The 16,176-nt window shown below is 46.7% G+C and overlaps 1 pseudogene; it reads right to left on the bottom strand.

The window, feature by feature from the left end:
• Positions 1–15,828: 15,828 nt before the first annotated feature.
• Positions 15,829–15,954, bottom strand: LOC129680306 (small nucleolar RNA SNORA17; annotated as a pseudogene).
• Positions 15,955–16,176: the final 222 nt, after the last annotated feature.

Below are 16,176 nucleotides of genomic sequence, written 5' to 3'. Positions count from 1 at the left end.
AGATCTATTTCACTTTATCCGGCCAATTCATTTGTTGCTGTGCAGTTGTTCTCAGCACTCTTACAATCCTTCATATTTCTGGAAAATCACTTATACTCTACCCTCATGTGGATTCCAGTTGTCCAAACAAATTTAATTTGTTTCCAAACAAGCTGAAATTTCACCAGTTTTGTTGATATTGTCATTTTGCTTCCACTGATTTTTTTAAATTTTATTTTATTTTATTAATTACACTTTATTCACTTTGTATCCCCCCCATAAGCCCCTCTCTCCTCCCCTCCCAGTCCCTTCCCTCCCCCCTTCTTCACGCATGCCCCTCCCCAAGTCCATTGATAGGGGAGGTCCTCCTCTCCTTCCTTCTGATCTTAGTCTATCAGATCACATCAGGAGTGGCTGCATTGTCATCTTCTGTGGCCTGGTAAGGCTGCTCCCCCCTCAGGGGGAGGTGATCAAAGAACAGGCCAATCAGTTCATGTCAGAGACAGTCCCTCTTGCCATTACTATGTAACCCACTTGGACACCGAACTGCCATGGGCTACATCTGTGCAGGGGTTTTAGGTTATCTCCATGCCTGGTATTCGGTTGGAGTATGAGTCTCTGGGAAGACCCCTGTGCTCAAATTTTCTGGTTCTATTGCTCTCCTTGTGGGGTTCCTGTCCTCTCCAGATCTTACTATTTCCAGCAGCAAACCAAATAATCCAATTAAAAAACGGGGGACAGAGCTAAACAGAGAATACTCTGTAGAGGAATATTGAATGGCAGAGAAACACTTAAAAAAATGCTCAACGTCAATAGCCATTAGAGAAATGCAAATCAAAATGACCCTGAGATTTCACCTTACACACATCAGAATGGCCAAGATGAAAAACTCAAGTGACAACACATGCTGGAGAGGTTGTGAAGAAAGGGGAACCCTCCTCCACTGCTGGTGGGAATGTAAACTTTTACAACCACTCTGGAAATCAATCTGGTGCTTTCTCAGACAACTAGGAATAGCGCTTCCTCAAGATCCAGCCATACCATTCTTAGGCATATATCCAAAAGAGGCTCAAGTACACAATAAGGACATTTGCTCAACCATGTTTGTAGCAGCTTTATTTGTAATAGCCAGAAGCTGGAAACAGCCCAGATGCCCCTCACTCATATAGACATATAACATAGGATAAACCTACTAAAATCTGTACATCTAAAGAAATTAATTAAGAGAGAGGACCCTGACTAAAATGCTCAATCCCCATACTGAAAGGCAAAGAGGATGGACATCAGAAGAAGAAGAAAACAGGAAACAACCTAGAAACCTGCCACATAGGGCCTCTAAAAGGCTCTGCCCTGCAGACTATCAAAGCAGACACTGAGACTTATGGCCAACTGTTGGGAAGAGTGCATAGTTCCACTGATTTTTCCAGGCTTTCTAGTCACTCTTTTGTCCCTTTGCTATGATCTTAATTGTTTTGTTCTTTCTGTTGCCATTTTAACACTCCCCCCCCCCCCCATTGTCTTGGCCCTATATGCACAACAGGTTTTATACATGGCATTCTTCACTATGGATTTTCCCAATCATTTGTGGTCTCTTTTCATTTTTTCAGAGTGTCATCCAAGCCACCTGCTTCAGGATCATTCAAGGAGTATGTTTCAAGGAAGACTCAACAGCCTTTCATCAAAGCTATGAATCAGCATCTCTTGGGGCTTTATCGTGTGTGTGTGTGTGTGTGTGTGTGTGTGTGTGTGTGTGTGTGTGTTGGGGATCATACTCAGGTCTTCATGCATTGGAAACACTTTTCCAGCTGAGCCATTTCCCAGGCCCTGGACCTGTTCTCTTACAAGATCCATAGGCGATTCCTGTTCCAGAAGACCCTTAAGGACAGAGACTCTTTGAGAAAGATGGTGCTTGCAGATATGAGAGGCCCATTTGTCCATGCGGCTCCTCGTGAGGGTTAAGTCCTAGGCGGAAATGGCATCTCTGTTTCTGTGAGGGAGACATGGTCAGCCTCTGGCAGAGTGAAGAAAAGCAGTGGCACCCACCATGCACGACAGAAAAAGTTTTCGCCCTCCAGCTCACAGAAACCCAGAGTGAGGTGTGGCCTGTTCTCAGTGGCTCCCTGGCTCCCACAAGAACTTGTACCTGGTAAATGTGACGCTCACTGGGGCTTTCCAGAAATAACCTGAGAGGCAGGAAGGCCTGAGAACCTCCACTGAGACAGGCTGCCCAGCATAGTGACTGCCCCTGGTGTCTGTCAACCTGTAATTAAATTACTATCATTACCAAGAACCTCTCAAACCAGCAGGAAGACCTCACCATTCCCTGGGCCCAGCACTTTCATGCTGGAGTCTACATCTGGAACCACTTCTGCCTGGCTATCCTAAGGACAGATGTCTTGCTGTTTTGCTGGCTCTGTCCTAGCCGTGTGTCTCTAAATCACGCACATTCTTTTCCCTTCAGGTGGGGGTGGGGGTCTTTTAAACTGGCATTTGCTGCCATTCAGACAGTACTGGGATGTGGAGCGGGCATCTGAGGAGACACTGTCCACAGCCAGCGTGCGCCTCAAACCCCCATTTCTTTGTGTGGCTTTATACAATGGAAAGTGTGGGTGTGTGGGCGACCCAGAAGAACTGAGGTTGCATTGGTCATAGTGTAAAATTTCCGGCATTTCCAAAAACTTCAAGATCCGCAGACATCCTTGGGGTAGTGCAGAATGAGAGAAGGCCAGACTGACACCATCCTTTCATTGTGTGGGATGGGAGCACCCCTCCAGCAGGATTCAGCCTCCCTCTGCAGTTGTAGACCGCTTTTAAATCAGCCGCTGTATGTCGAAGCTCTGTGCATTCACCTAGCGACTGGGGGCGCCTGGGGGATCAAGTCCTCAAGGGTGTGTGTGTATGTGTGTGTGTGTGTGTCTGTCTGTCCATATATGTGTTTCTTGAGTGTACAGAGGATGGCTGTGGAGCGAAAGGCACGATGAGCTCCGAGCCTCTGGATGTTCAGGACAGGCCCTCCACTTCAAGAAGCATTTCTTTCCTATCTAGATGCCCATTTTCTCTGGATACACACATTTACTTCGGCTTTTGGCAACATAAATTGTTACATACATTCCTTCCTATGTTTTTTTTTTTTAAAAATCTTACCAATAAGTAATTTTTTTTTTCTATTGCACCAAAAGTCACTTGTCAGAGGATGCTTCTGTTTCTTCTAAACATAAACTCAAGAGCAGCGTCTGTTAGGGCATCGAGGCAGTGCTGGGCGCCTTGTACGTACAGGCTGTGTCTGGTGGAAGATATAGAATTTATTCGGCAGCTGGACTGTCTGAGGGTTGCTATTTTTCCCACAGAGCATATTTATTTCCTTTTGACAGCGTTTGAGGTTATGGACTCTATTTCTGTCTGACAAAAGAAAACAGTGCACCATAAGATCTGTGACATTATGTTGGGGAAAACCAAGTGCATTCATTTCTCTGCGATGAGGCCGCCCATTGCAGTAACTGAAGGGATGGGAAAGGCGGACGCTCTGAGAGCACGCTAAGCTTAATTTAAGCAAACGATGATCCCTGGTTCTTTTAGTCGCCATTTAAAAATAAACTACATAATTAAATGGCTATAGATAACTCTTTTGTGGGAAGGAAAATGACAGTCAGATTCTCTGCAACCGTGTCAAAGGAGAGGGAGGGCTCCTCACCTTTTGGCAAAATACAGAATCAATACTTGAGGGGGTATAGAGGAACAGAAGGAGAAAACCTCATTGGAGCCACAGAGGATAAAAGATTTAAAATGTGAACAAGATACCACAGGTCAGCATTAGAGCAGATGATGCTGTTCTCTGCCCAGGCAGAGAGTCTAACCAGATCTTAGCACAGGAATGGCTGAAGGAAGCCGCAGAGCCCCTGCCTCACTGTGTCCTCCAGAAGAGTCTCCTTCTCCAAGGAGATGTCTCCAGGAGCAGCATTGGGAGCCAGGTACCTCCCCTTGCTTGACAATAGCTGCTTGCATTGTTTCATAGACTTGTAGAATGAATTTGGAATCTGAGAACAAAGAGGCAAGGCTTGTTTCAAGCATGGAAAGATGAATCTATCGGCTCTGTTAAAAGATAACCAGTAGAAATGGTGGAGGTCGTTCACTAACAGACAGAATTTTGACTGGATGACTATGGAAGCCATCTCTAATTGAAAGGGTTTATGGATACAGTGGGGGAGGGGATTTTTTGGGGTGGATAACTATTGAGTTCTTGCCAAGTAGACTATCATCATGGGGATTTCCATATTCTAAAGCCAAAAATTCTTATTAAAAATAAACAAACCAGGAAGCAATATTTTAGTATGCACGCTGTATTGGTTACTTTTGCGTGGCTCTGATCAAAACCTCAGACAGAGCAGCTTCCAAGGGGGCAGTATTTATTTTGACTCGTGGCTTCAGATGGTTCACGGTGGACTTGGCTTGGAGGAGAGCACCCAGTCTCCTCATGCAGAGTGCTGGAAACAAACTGTCTTCTCCATGTTTGCCGTCTGCTCTTTCTGGGTCCCTACTGCATGAAATGGTCCCACAGGTATTCAGGGCAGGTCTTTGCTCAGTGAATCTTCTCCAGAAGGGAAGGGAATCCTTTGAAAACACAAGTCAAGACAAACCTTCTTTGTAAGTTGTCTGGTCAGAACTATTCAAAAGTAACTAATAAAGGCAAGATGCTAAAATATTGGCTGTCAGGCTTGGTGGCAAACACATTTACACTTAGTCTTAGGTTTCTGTTGGTGTGGAAAAAAATAAAATAATAATTAAAAAACATGACCAAAAGCAACTAAGCTCATCAGAGTCCGTCATCCAGGGACGTCAGGACAGGAACCCGGAGCTAGGAGCTGATGCAGAGGCCATGGAGGAACTCCGTTTGTGGCTTGCTCCTTGTGGCTTGCTGAGCCTGCTTTTGTATAGGACCCAGAACCCCCAGCCCAGGGATGGCAGCACCCACAATGGCCCGCGCCCTCCCCCATCAATCACTCATTAAGAAAATATTCTACAGCCTGGCCCAAAGCCTGCTCTTATCTCATTCTGTCAGTGAGGTTCCCTTCTCTCAGATTACTTCAGCTAGTGTCAAATTGACAAAAACAAAACAAAACAAAAACCCAAAATACAAAAACAAACAAACAAACAAAACAACACCCCAAAAACCAAAACCCAAAATCTAGCCAGCACACCTACTGGGCCATATTGTCAGCCCATGAAAAACTTTTTATTTACATTAGTTTTTACAGTTAATTTTTAAAGCATCCTAACGAGGTAGAAGCTTACTGAGAGTACATTATATCCATTATATATGTATTTAGGATATATATTCTGGATATGTAACATATATTTATGTTGGCTCATCTTGGTCAATTTGACACACCTGGGAAGAGTGAACCTCAGCTGAAGAATTAGCTCCATCAAACTGCCCCATGGATATGTCCGTGGGGCATTTTCTTGGTTGTTTATTGATGTAGAAGGAACAGGCTCACCATGGGTGATGCCATCCCTAGGCAGGTATATTTGGCCTGTATGACAAAGGTAACTGGACATGAGCCTGGGAACAAGCCAGTAAAAAGCGTTCCCTCCACGGTTTCTGCTTCAAGCTCCTGCCCTGAGTTCTTGCCCTGGTTTCTTTCTGTAATGTCACCTGCAGGGTGAAATAAACTCTTTCCTTCTGAAGTTGCATTTGGTCATTGTTTATCCCAGCGACAGAAAGCAAACAAAAGCGTATTGTATGTAACAGCCCATCATATTGTCGTCATCTTCAAGGTGAGCAAATTAATCCTAAGAGAACTTGGCTAAGACCATTCAGCTCTGCCAGCTCCATCAAAGGCAGTTTCCGGCCAGGTTAGGCTGCCAGCACTCCTGCTGTCTCCACAGAGGCCCGTCCTCAGGCAGACCTGCCCAGAGCCCACAGCAGCTCACTGTGTTCCTCAGCTGATGCCCCCTGACCTGGCACCGCTAGTATTTTCAGTCCTGATAAACACCGCCCTGTTTTCTTCCTTTGAGTCTTATTTCACTCATCCACTCTCCATTTATAGCACCATTTATCTTGCATGATGTGTAGCTATCTGAAAACACTCTCGTTTTCTCAGTGTTAAATGAAACATGTGTCATGTGATTTCTTGTCTTTGTCTCCCAGCTCTCTACAGACAGCGTGTACTTCAGTTTCAGAGACAACCTGCTATTTTCATCCACGTGTGAGATCGAGAGCGGCAGCGGTGGAGTTAGATAACCCGGCATGGAGATTGCAGATACTGTAATTTCCCCCCGTTATTTCTGAAAAGGTGATGCAAACCTGTATCATGCGACTTGATTTTTCCTGGAGCAAGCCGATATTTCTAGAAAGATTCAGATCCAGCATCTCCCTGACTTGCTTTTTAAATGAGTGTTCTTCCTCCAGATGGAACATACAACTGGGTTCTGACTTGGAACATTCTAACTAAGAAACAGTAGTCCCAGTGCTGCTCACAGCACACATGAGTCTGAAGGTCAGTGGCAGGGTGCTCGCCTGGGCTCAGGTCCCAGCCTGCAACAGAAGAAAGGAACGGAGGGAGGGGAGGGAGGGAGGGGGAAACAGGAATGCTTATGTTCGTTGTAGCATTTGTATAGTTTAAAACAAACAAACAAACAAACAAGAAATACGTAAGGGTAGCAAAAATGGCTAGTCTCATTTAAAAACAAATTTATTTAATTTCCAATTAGCATACAAAGTAACAGTTTTATGTAGTTTTTATACATACTTAGGTTTGGTTGCTCCCCCTCTCCCAGCTCCTTGGCTTCTATCCCTACCGTATGTACCCTTCTACTGCCAGAGTTTCCCTTTCTACTCTCATATCACATTGTTCTATTGACCTCTGCAGCCCTGTCCCTTAAAGTTCCTTTTCCCCTCTCCCGATGGTCCCTACCTGATTTCCTGGTCTCTACCCACACTTATTCCCACCTAAATGCGTACACATAGTAATAATATATAATTACTATATTATATAACATAGTATATTATCTATACTACAGATTAGTATGTATTATACTATACATAAATATATTATATATACTAGTGTATTACTATATATATCATGATATATATATATATGTATGTATGTATTTGAGAGAACATGGAAATTTTGTCAGTATAATCCTGATTACTTTGCTTAATGTAATATTCTGGGTTGTTTCATTTCCCTGCAGATTTCAGTTTTCTTTATCAATATATAAATTTTTATTGTGTCTATGTACCCATTTTCACTGCCCATTCATCAACCGATAGAAGTTTATATCAATACAATTTACTGGCTCTTATGGAAACAGCAGCAATGAACATGGATTTGCAAGTGTCAGTGATGACCCAAGAGTCTGTGGATATACGCCCAGGAGCTCTAGAGCTGCTGACACAAAGAAGAAAACAAAGCTGCCAAACAACAGATCGAATTCAATGAATTAAACAGGTGGTTCTCAAAAGTGGAAATAGAGTGGCCAATAGATGCTTTTTAGAGTTGTAGGGAGCCAGTGGAGCCCTGAACAAGTGGACTCTCGAGTGAGCGAGGTCCTCACTCCAGTTGTTAGGGACCCCAATGCCTCAGCCCTTGGGAATGGCAAAGCCTCCTCCAGGGAAGGCCCAGAAGGATGGTGAAGCCTTCCTCAGGTGAATAAAGACTGACCAGTGTGTACAAGAACAAGCAACTGTCGCTTCCTTGCCCTGGATGTTTACAACCTGAGACAACTCGCCTACCGACACCTACTACCAAGACCAGCTACACCCCCCCCCGCCCCTCGTATATAATAAACATGGTGAGGTTGCAGGTTGCTGCTGTAGCTGGTACTAGGCCAGCAGAGTGCATGCACGACCCCTCCCCCAGCTGTTTGTGTGTGTGTCTGTCCTTTCTTAATTCCCTCATTACCACCAGTCAGGGTTCTAGGACCTAGGCCCTGAGGGCTACAGGGTAATGTGCTGAGCAGGTCTAGCCATCAAGAAAATGCAAATTAGAGAAAACAAAGGCTAATAAACGCTGTTGAGGACACAGGAAAGGAAGAGCCTTATTTATGACCGGGACACACACACACACACACACACACACACACACACACACACACACAACACACGACTATAAACCAGTTCAGCTACCATGAAAATCAGTGGGAGGCTTCTCAAAAATTAAAAATAGTATCATGTTTAGAGATATTAGAGACCCAGAACTTGGGAGGCAGAGACAGGTGGATCTCTGAGTTTGGGGCCAGCCTGGTCTATAGAATGAGTTCCAGGACAGACAGGGCTGTCTCAAATAATAGATGAATGAATGAATGAATGAATGAATGAATGAATGAATGAATGAATAAATGATAAGGGAGAAATGCTGATTAAACTATTAAAAGCAAGTAATGTAATATGAACTATTCTCTAATATGTGAGTTATTATATATTCTTTTATTTCTAATTGCTCTCATTTTTTTCTACTGTTGAATAAGTTTTATGTTGTGCACATTGAGCATGTTCTATATGTTATTAATTCTTGGAAACTTGTTAAAATTTCTTCTGTCGTTGGTACCGGTTTAAAGTTTCCTTGTGAGAGAGACATACAGCCTCTGTTAATTTGGTGCCTGATGATGGTAATGCAAACAACAGTACTAAAATACAATATGCACGTGTGTACACATGTATAGACATCTCTAGATTGTCATTTCCATGTGGACTCACATAAGTGTGTGTACATACACTGTATCTGGGGAGTGGATGAAGTCCTGGGTATGTTGAAAGATTATTTTTATTGAATATTGAGTCATATACAGTAATATATTGAGTAATCTGCTGGCTGCTCTTAAACCAGGTACTTACCCAAATAACCACACAGAGGCTAGGATTTATTGAATCAGCCTAGAGCACAATGCTGCACAATAGTTACTCCATCCTAAACCTCCAAACCAGTCTACCTTTCTCCCATTCAGATTTCCCACATTATACTTGCTTTTTAATCATATCCTAGGTCTGGTTCATTTCTCCTGATGTCTCCCGGTCCTCTCCTCATGGCTCCATCTCCCACTTCCTCTATTTCTCCTCCCCTTTTGGGGGATGGAAAGGAGAATAGGATGAATAGAACAGAAGAGTAGAATGTCCAAGCCTATTCTCTGTATTGCTCAGCATTGGCTGGTTGGCTTTTTATTGGCAATACAGAGAAAAAATGGTGGGCATGTTTACACAAACTTGAGACAGGAGGTACTTAGAATAAACATCACAGTGCAGTGTCTGGATTGAAACCAGACAGTGGGGTAGAGAAATAAGCATTTGAATGATCAAGGGTAAACTGTACATAGTGCACAAAAACATTATGCCAACATGAGTGCATGTATTCTTGACATCATCTTGGCCATATCAAGAACCCCAGTGCCTCAGGCCCATGGAAATGACAAAGCCTTCCCTTGATCAGGCTCAGGAAGCTGGCAAAGCATTCCTCTGGTCCAAGTACAAGTGTTTACCGAAAACTGACTAGTGTGTGCAAAAGCAAGCAGCCGTGCTCCCTCTTCCAATGGCTACAACCTGATTACCTACCAATACTAGCCAATACTAGCCAGACCTCTCCTCTCCCGGTGCTGCACACAGTAAATGCTCTGACCACCCAGGTTAGGTTGTTGGTGCCCTCCAGCAGAGTGAATGTGGCCAACCCGAGCCCAGCTTTTCTGTACGTGTGTCCGTCCTCTCTACATTCTCTCTTTGATGAGGGTCTTTGCATCTGAGCTTAGGATCTCTTTCTTGGCATGTGACAAACTCATGTGGACCCACATGTGGATGCACCTTACAGGAGCGTCAGCTCCTGGAGGGCCGTGTTCTGTGCTCTGAGACTTTATACTGGGAAGTTAACTGGGATGCCCCTCAACATGAAGGGGCAGCTAGCTGATTCTCATTTTAATGTCATGAGCCCGGGCTTTCCCAGGCCTCCTGCGTCAAGGTATGTGGTATTAGTTCTAGTGCTAGGCTCATCTGGATTCGGGAACGCACTAAACACATTTCTGCCAACTCTCATGTGCAATCTACTATCACGTCCTGTGGGATTGGCTACTTTCTTTTATGAGCTCACTTTTTTTAAACAAATGTCACCCAGCAAACAACGATCTATTTGTTGGCCTTCACCATGCAAGGCACAGGTTTTCTCCGCCTCACATAGTTAACATTTTGAGATGAGCGATGTTTTCTTGAAGTCAAGCTGCTGTTTGTCATACTGTAGGAGGTATAGCTGAATCTTCGGCCTCTGCACATGAGATGCAAGCCAGCAGCACACGCCTGCTTCCTGAATGGTGACAAAAATGTCTCCAGAGTGTGCAAAATGTGTCCACTATAAGGAAATGACATGTTCCTTTCACTGGTCAATAGTCACCTACATTTAGTCTTTGCTGAATATAAGGCAGCATGCTTTTATAGACGCAGCTTTACTTGGACATAGAGAGAGGCATGGCTTACCACCCTGGCATGTAGGGACATCCCAACAGTGGGCTCTTTAATCACTCTGTTCCTTTCGAGTTCTTGGGAGAATACGTGCAAAATGGCCAAGCCCTACTGAAACCGTTGTCACTGTTACCATTATTATTCCAACTACTCGTGGGCATAGAAAACAGGGCTCATCCGCCAACCTGACGAGTCTTCCCCTGGTTTCATGATGTGTTGGTCACACCTTTCTGAAATGTGTTTGTGGGAACAAGCCAGCCAACGTGAGAGTTGATGAAGACCAAGTGGAGCAAAGCAGTCTTGACCAGTAGGAGTTGAAGCTCCTGTCCCAAGTCTCCCTGTCACAGAACAGTGGCCCGTGCACCTGTGTTAGTCCATGCCTGCTATCTGTCCCTCGTATGTTCCTGGGCACTTTTTTGCTTTGTTTTATTTTTGGAGACAGGGTTTCTCTGTGTAGCCCTGGCTGTCTTGGAATTACTTTGTAAAGCAGGCTGGCTTTGAACTCGCAGGATTACTGGTGTGTGCCACCGCGCCCGGCTCCGGGGCGCTTTCTTGTGCCTGGCTCACTATGTGCTACACACTCTCAGGGCTGCATCAGAGCAGGCCAGCAGGGAGCCTGCAGTGGTTTAACAGTGCTCTGAACAAGGCCCTCTCTGGCTTTCCGGGAACTAACTACGGAGCTTGGAGAAGGCACCCATGGGTGGCTTTGTGAGCAGTCATGGCAGTGGCACGGACGCCTGGAGGACTGCTCAAAAAGATGGGAGTGTGGCACAGAGGGCCGCCACGTGTGCTTGTAAGAGAATCTGAAGTCAGGGAGCAACTGGTCCACCATTACACAGCATCTGTGACGTCACAGAGTGTGCTGTTGGGATGTTGGGGCCCCAAGGACAGCCTTGAAGAACAAAGGGCCCAGTACAAGCTTGAGAGGGCAGGTTTCTCACCAGGAGGCCCGCGGTGCTGGAGGAAGCTTTAGACCACTTCACTCTGTAAGCCTCGGGAGTAGGGCAACCGTGCCCAGCGGCTGCAGCGGCAGACCAACGGCGCAGCAGAGCAAATTCCTCTGCGAATGTTTACTTTCCGGGGGGCACACTGAAGCTGCTGGACTCTCCGCCAAAACCTTCCTATTGGTCAGGGCTGCAGAGGGCGGAGGAAGGAGCCTCGGCCCCGGAGCAAAGAGGTGGGAGTTGTCCAGAAACCTCCAACCTGCCGCCTCCTGCGGGGCAAGCTGCCGTCCCCCTTAAGTATGGATGGGGCTGCCATGACCTTCCACAGCTTAATGGAAGGGTGCCGCCGCGTCTGACCCCGCTCTCCTGCAATCCCAACACCTTTTCCATCGTGAGGTCAGTGTAGCGGGCAGGCCTCAGCCTCAAAGGTGATGGCCTGACGGTGCAACGCCAAGGTCTGCCGGTGCCATCAAGGTTACACGGGGTTAGTGAGGGTCCCTCTCACCATACTTCCTCCTCTTCCCTTAACGGACACGGGGCCAGTCCTGCGGATCCGAGAGCTGGCTTCCAGAGGCGGTCCTGACGACTGTGACCTTAGGATTCTGACACTCCTTTGGGGTTCTTCATTTTTTTTTTTTTTGTGAGGGGGGAGGATTGGGGTTTTTTGTTTTTGTTTTTTGAACGTGTTTATAGTCACTCACACAGGAATGTCTGTGCTTGCCGCTGACTTAGGCATTTGTGAGTTCTCTGTACAGAGAGTCTCCTGAACGGAAGCTCATGTCATCTTGTGAAATAAAACATTTAAAAGTGTAATTTGATTCCTTGAGTTAAAAAAAAAAAAGTTTTGAGACCTTTAAAAATATACTTTTCAAACAGCCCCTTTACTTGTAGCAATTTTATCTTGGCACATCTTTGAGAAAACGAGATTGTCTGGGTAAGTGGACCGTTTCCACCAACTTTTGCCAGCGAACGGGACCACAGAATGGTCGCTGTCAGTCTTATGGCTTCTAAGAGAAGGCAAATCCCCAAGTTCCCCCTCCAGCCCCGGCCTTACATTGAGACTCCAAGCCTCCATCTCTACCCACCTGCTGAGATGGCTCCTGGAGCACCCACACATGCAATACCCATGGAAGTCGGAAGAGGGCGCTGGATTCCCGGAACTGGAGTTAAGGATGGTTGCCAGCCACTCTGTGTGTGCTGGGAGTCGAACCAGAGTCCTCGGCAAGAGCAGCCAGAGCTTTGAATTACGTCTCCAGTTCCATTTCCTGGCTGCTTTCGTTAAACCTGGCCACACCTGATCTCCTGACTTTACTGCAGTGTACGAACTGAACCTATAATTCCCCATCCTTGCAGTCCCAAACTAGAACCTTAGATTCACCCCAGACCTTTCACTTTTGCTCACTACACTCATTACCCTGCACTCCCCACCACCCTAATTCAGAAAGCTCTGATACCCATAATCCCATGAGGCAACTGTTTATCCCAACTGGCTGTTTCTGCCAAGGTCTGGGTGCCTGCCGTCTCACACCTGAATTACTTCAGCATTTCCTGATTGTTCTTTTGCCTCCTGCCATGACATCCAAGGTATGTTCACAACCCAAAAGTTGAAATGATCCATTTACAGCCTAAATCCCACCATATCCTTCCACCCAAGGTCATTTCAGGGCTTTCCATTTTAATTTGAGCAAAGCCAGAGCCCTTCCATTTCTTCTGAACAGGGATTTAGGAGGCTCTGTAGCCAGACTTTTGGCTACTTTATTGGACTCTTTCTCCCACCACTCTTCTCCATCCAATCCCTTCCAACCCCCCAACATCAGGTAGGAGAGAAAGGAGGATAGAGGGGACAGAGGGCATAGATCTCTTTAGACTACTTCCTGCTGATTAGGGGCATCAGATTCCTTGAGACAAGTTCTGCCTTCAGAGTCAGAATATCTCCAACCAGCAACCAGCAGTCCAGTAAAGGGTGAATGGCAAAGCAATCACCAACGAGCAAAAGCAGCAGCAAGAACCACCAGCTTGTTTTGTTTTGTTTTTTAAGATAGGGTTTCTCTGTGTAGCCTTGGGCTATCCTGAACTTGCTTTGTAGACCAGGCTGGCCTCAAACATCAATCCGCCTTCCTCTGGCTCCCTGAGTGCTGGGATTATAATCCCTCAAGGCTCACGATCACACACACTCACATACCCTCTCAAGAATCTCCAGAATTTCAAATGTAAACTATTTTCAGCTGGCAAAATCACACCCCTCCTAGAGCACGAGATAAATCAAAGCCAGCTGCTGTATCCCACACCTGGGATTGAAACAAAAGCACATTCCCAACATAGTTGGTTTTTTTTTTTTTTTTAAGAAACCAAAACTCTTGAGTACAAGGTTCCGAGTACAAGGTTCCATATCAAGGCCCTACACGATGTGAGCCTCTCCTCTGTGAGTTGCCACTCATTCTGAGTCTCCCTCCTGTTCTCTCTGCATCCGCAGTGCTGGTCCTCTGTTCCAGAACTGGCCACACAGTGCTGGCATCTGTGCCTGTCATGGGCTAGCTCCCTCACCTGCTCAATGAGGCTAGCTCTGGCTAGCCTTTTAAAGTGACCATCCCCTCCAAATGCTCACTCTCTGTGTTCCTCTCACCCACATCTTCTCCTAATACAAATACGTAATTTACTTATTCACTGTGGTTATTATTTGTGGTCTGTCTGTCCCAGCTGGAAGGGGAGCTCTGTGAGAGCCGCCATGGTTGTCTATTTGCTTTGGTGATGTGTTCCACGTTTATAGAGGTGTATATAGGTGTATATAGATGGGAGGTGTTTTTGCCAAGAGTTGGTGTATGAATTTGATGAGTGAATAAAATGTCCTTCGTTACACGGAAAAATGTTGAACAAATGAAGAATTCGAGTAGAGAAAAGATATTATTAGAAGAATCAATGTCTTTGATCAATTTCCCTTTTTATTAAAATGCTTTTCGACCCTTTTCTTGGTTCTTTGTGAATTTCACATCATACACCTCAATCCCACTCACCTCCCCCTCCCCCCATACCTACCCTCCACCACTGCAACCTCTCCCTCAACAGAGGGGGAAAAAAATCTCATTTTGAAAGCTGTAGTGTGTCACAGTGGGTCCCAAAGCAACCCTTTGTCCACACTTTGCTTGCAAATGTTCATTGCAATGATTCCCTGGTCTGGTACAAGCCCTCTGGCTTCGGCTACTCTATCAATACTGGAACCTCACTGGACTCCTCTCAGATATCCTGTTGTTGTCCTGTGTTGTGGAGATCCTATAGTTTAGGATCTGAAGGACCGGCCCCTTCATGCACTCCAGCAGTTCATCAGTGGGGTAGATGTTGGGGTGGGCCAATCCAAATTCCTGGATCTGGGCCAGAGAGGTATCTAAGCTGGTCAGCCCACCGGCTCTCCCACTCTCATGCCCTTGGTGTCAGCTCACCAGCAACTCCCAATATCAAAACCAGCTCTACCCTGCTGCCCAGGCTCGGTGCCTGGTCTCCTCTCTGACGTGCTGCAGCCAGTGAGGGACACGGCCAGTTCTCCCACTCTTATGACCTCGGGGCTAGGTCTCCTGGCTGCCACAGATAGCAAGGGACAGGGAGGGAAGGAAGGCATCTCTTCCTTGTTTGTGCCACCACCCAGCAGACAAGAGACAGGGCTGGCTCTCCCACAAGCCTCACATCTAGGGCCAGTTCTACTGTGCTGTCTAGGTGAGGGGCAGGGCCAGCTCTCCTGCCTACCATAGGTGACAAGGGGCGAGAGGGGGAGGCCATCTCTCCCTCATTCATGCCACTGAATGGGAGACCAGCGGTAGGGCCGGCTTTCCCACACCTGTACCTTCTGGGGCTGGCTCCCCTGCAAGTCCTGCAGTGTGCAGGGGCCTGCTCTGCTGAGAACTGCAGCTGGATAGGGGTGTGGTCAGCTCCCCTGCTCTCATGAACCAGGGCCAGCTTTCCCACAATGCCCAGGTGAGGGTGGCAGCTCAGACCAGGGAGTTCCACCTAGCCTTTGATGGTAATAGACTCCTGCTACTGCAGGACCATAGACCCAGACACGGCCCCTAGTGGCAGCACAAGCCAAGACCCTCCCATGGTCCCAGGTGGCACCATCAGCTACTTGTTCCTCTTAGTGGTGTTCGGGGTCTCTGAGTGTCTGGGGTCGTCTCAGGAGTGGTCTCAGGAGTGCCATTCCCCACTCATGCATTATGACGAGGGGCAGGGGTCATCTCAGTTACTGTCTACCCCCCACCCCAGGCCTGTGTGGCTCCCAGCTAGTGGCGGTCTCGGGGTGGCTCCCGTGCGGTCAGTCTGGCGGCTCACTCCTCACACGGCCCACCCAAGTGTCCCCATGCAAGGCTCAGTTCCAGGAAGTGGTTTTTAGTCTCCAGCTTGCTCCTGGTCCTGGGAGCCACTGCGGCCTCGGCCTCTGTAGCACCAGACTGGTGGCCGTTTCAGGCCAGCTTTTCTTCAGGGAACGGTAGGCTAGTAATCATTCAGATGCTCACGGGTCAGGACACCGAGCACAGGCAGAGCCTCTCTCCTCTGCCACCTACTGACACATATGTGACACAGCGCACCTGCATTACTTCCAGGGGCATTTTTTAAATTTTTTTTTCTCCTCCTTGACCTAATAATATGGGATAGGAGACTAAAAATCCACTAGGTTATTAGGCTCCTCAGGCAGGAAACCATGCAGTGTTTACGGGAACCAGTCAGGCCAGTTCGGCACTGAGCGTTGACCCTGACACAGCCCTGTAAAATGCAGATATTCTTCACCCTCCATGGAGTACACAATGATACACTCAAGGGCTGGCCTTGCTG

The sequence above is a fragment of the Psammomys obesus genome, unplaced genomic scaffold, assembly GCF_907164565.1.
Source record: "Psammomys obesus unplaced genomic scaffold, mPsaObe1.curated_primary_1811, whole genome shotgun sequence".
NCBI classification, from domain to species: Eukaryota; Metazoa; Chordata; class Mammalia; order Rodentia; family Muridae; genus Psammomys; species Psammomys obesus.
The sequence above is the reverse complement of the archived record's forward strand: the minus strand, read 5'-3'. Positions and strand labels throughout refer to the sequence as shown.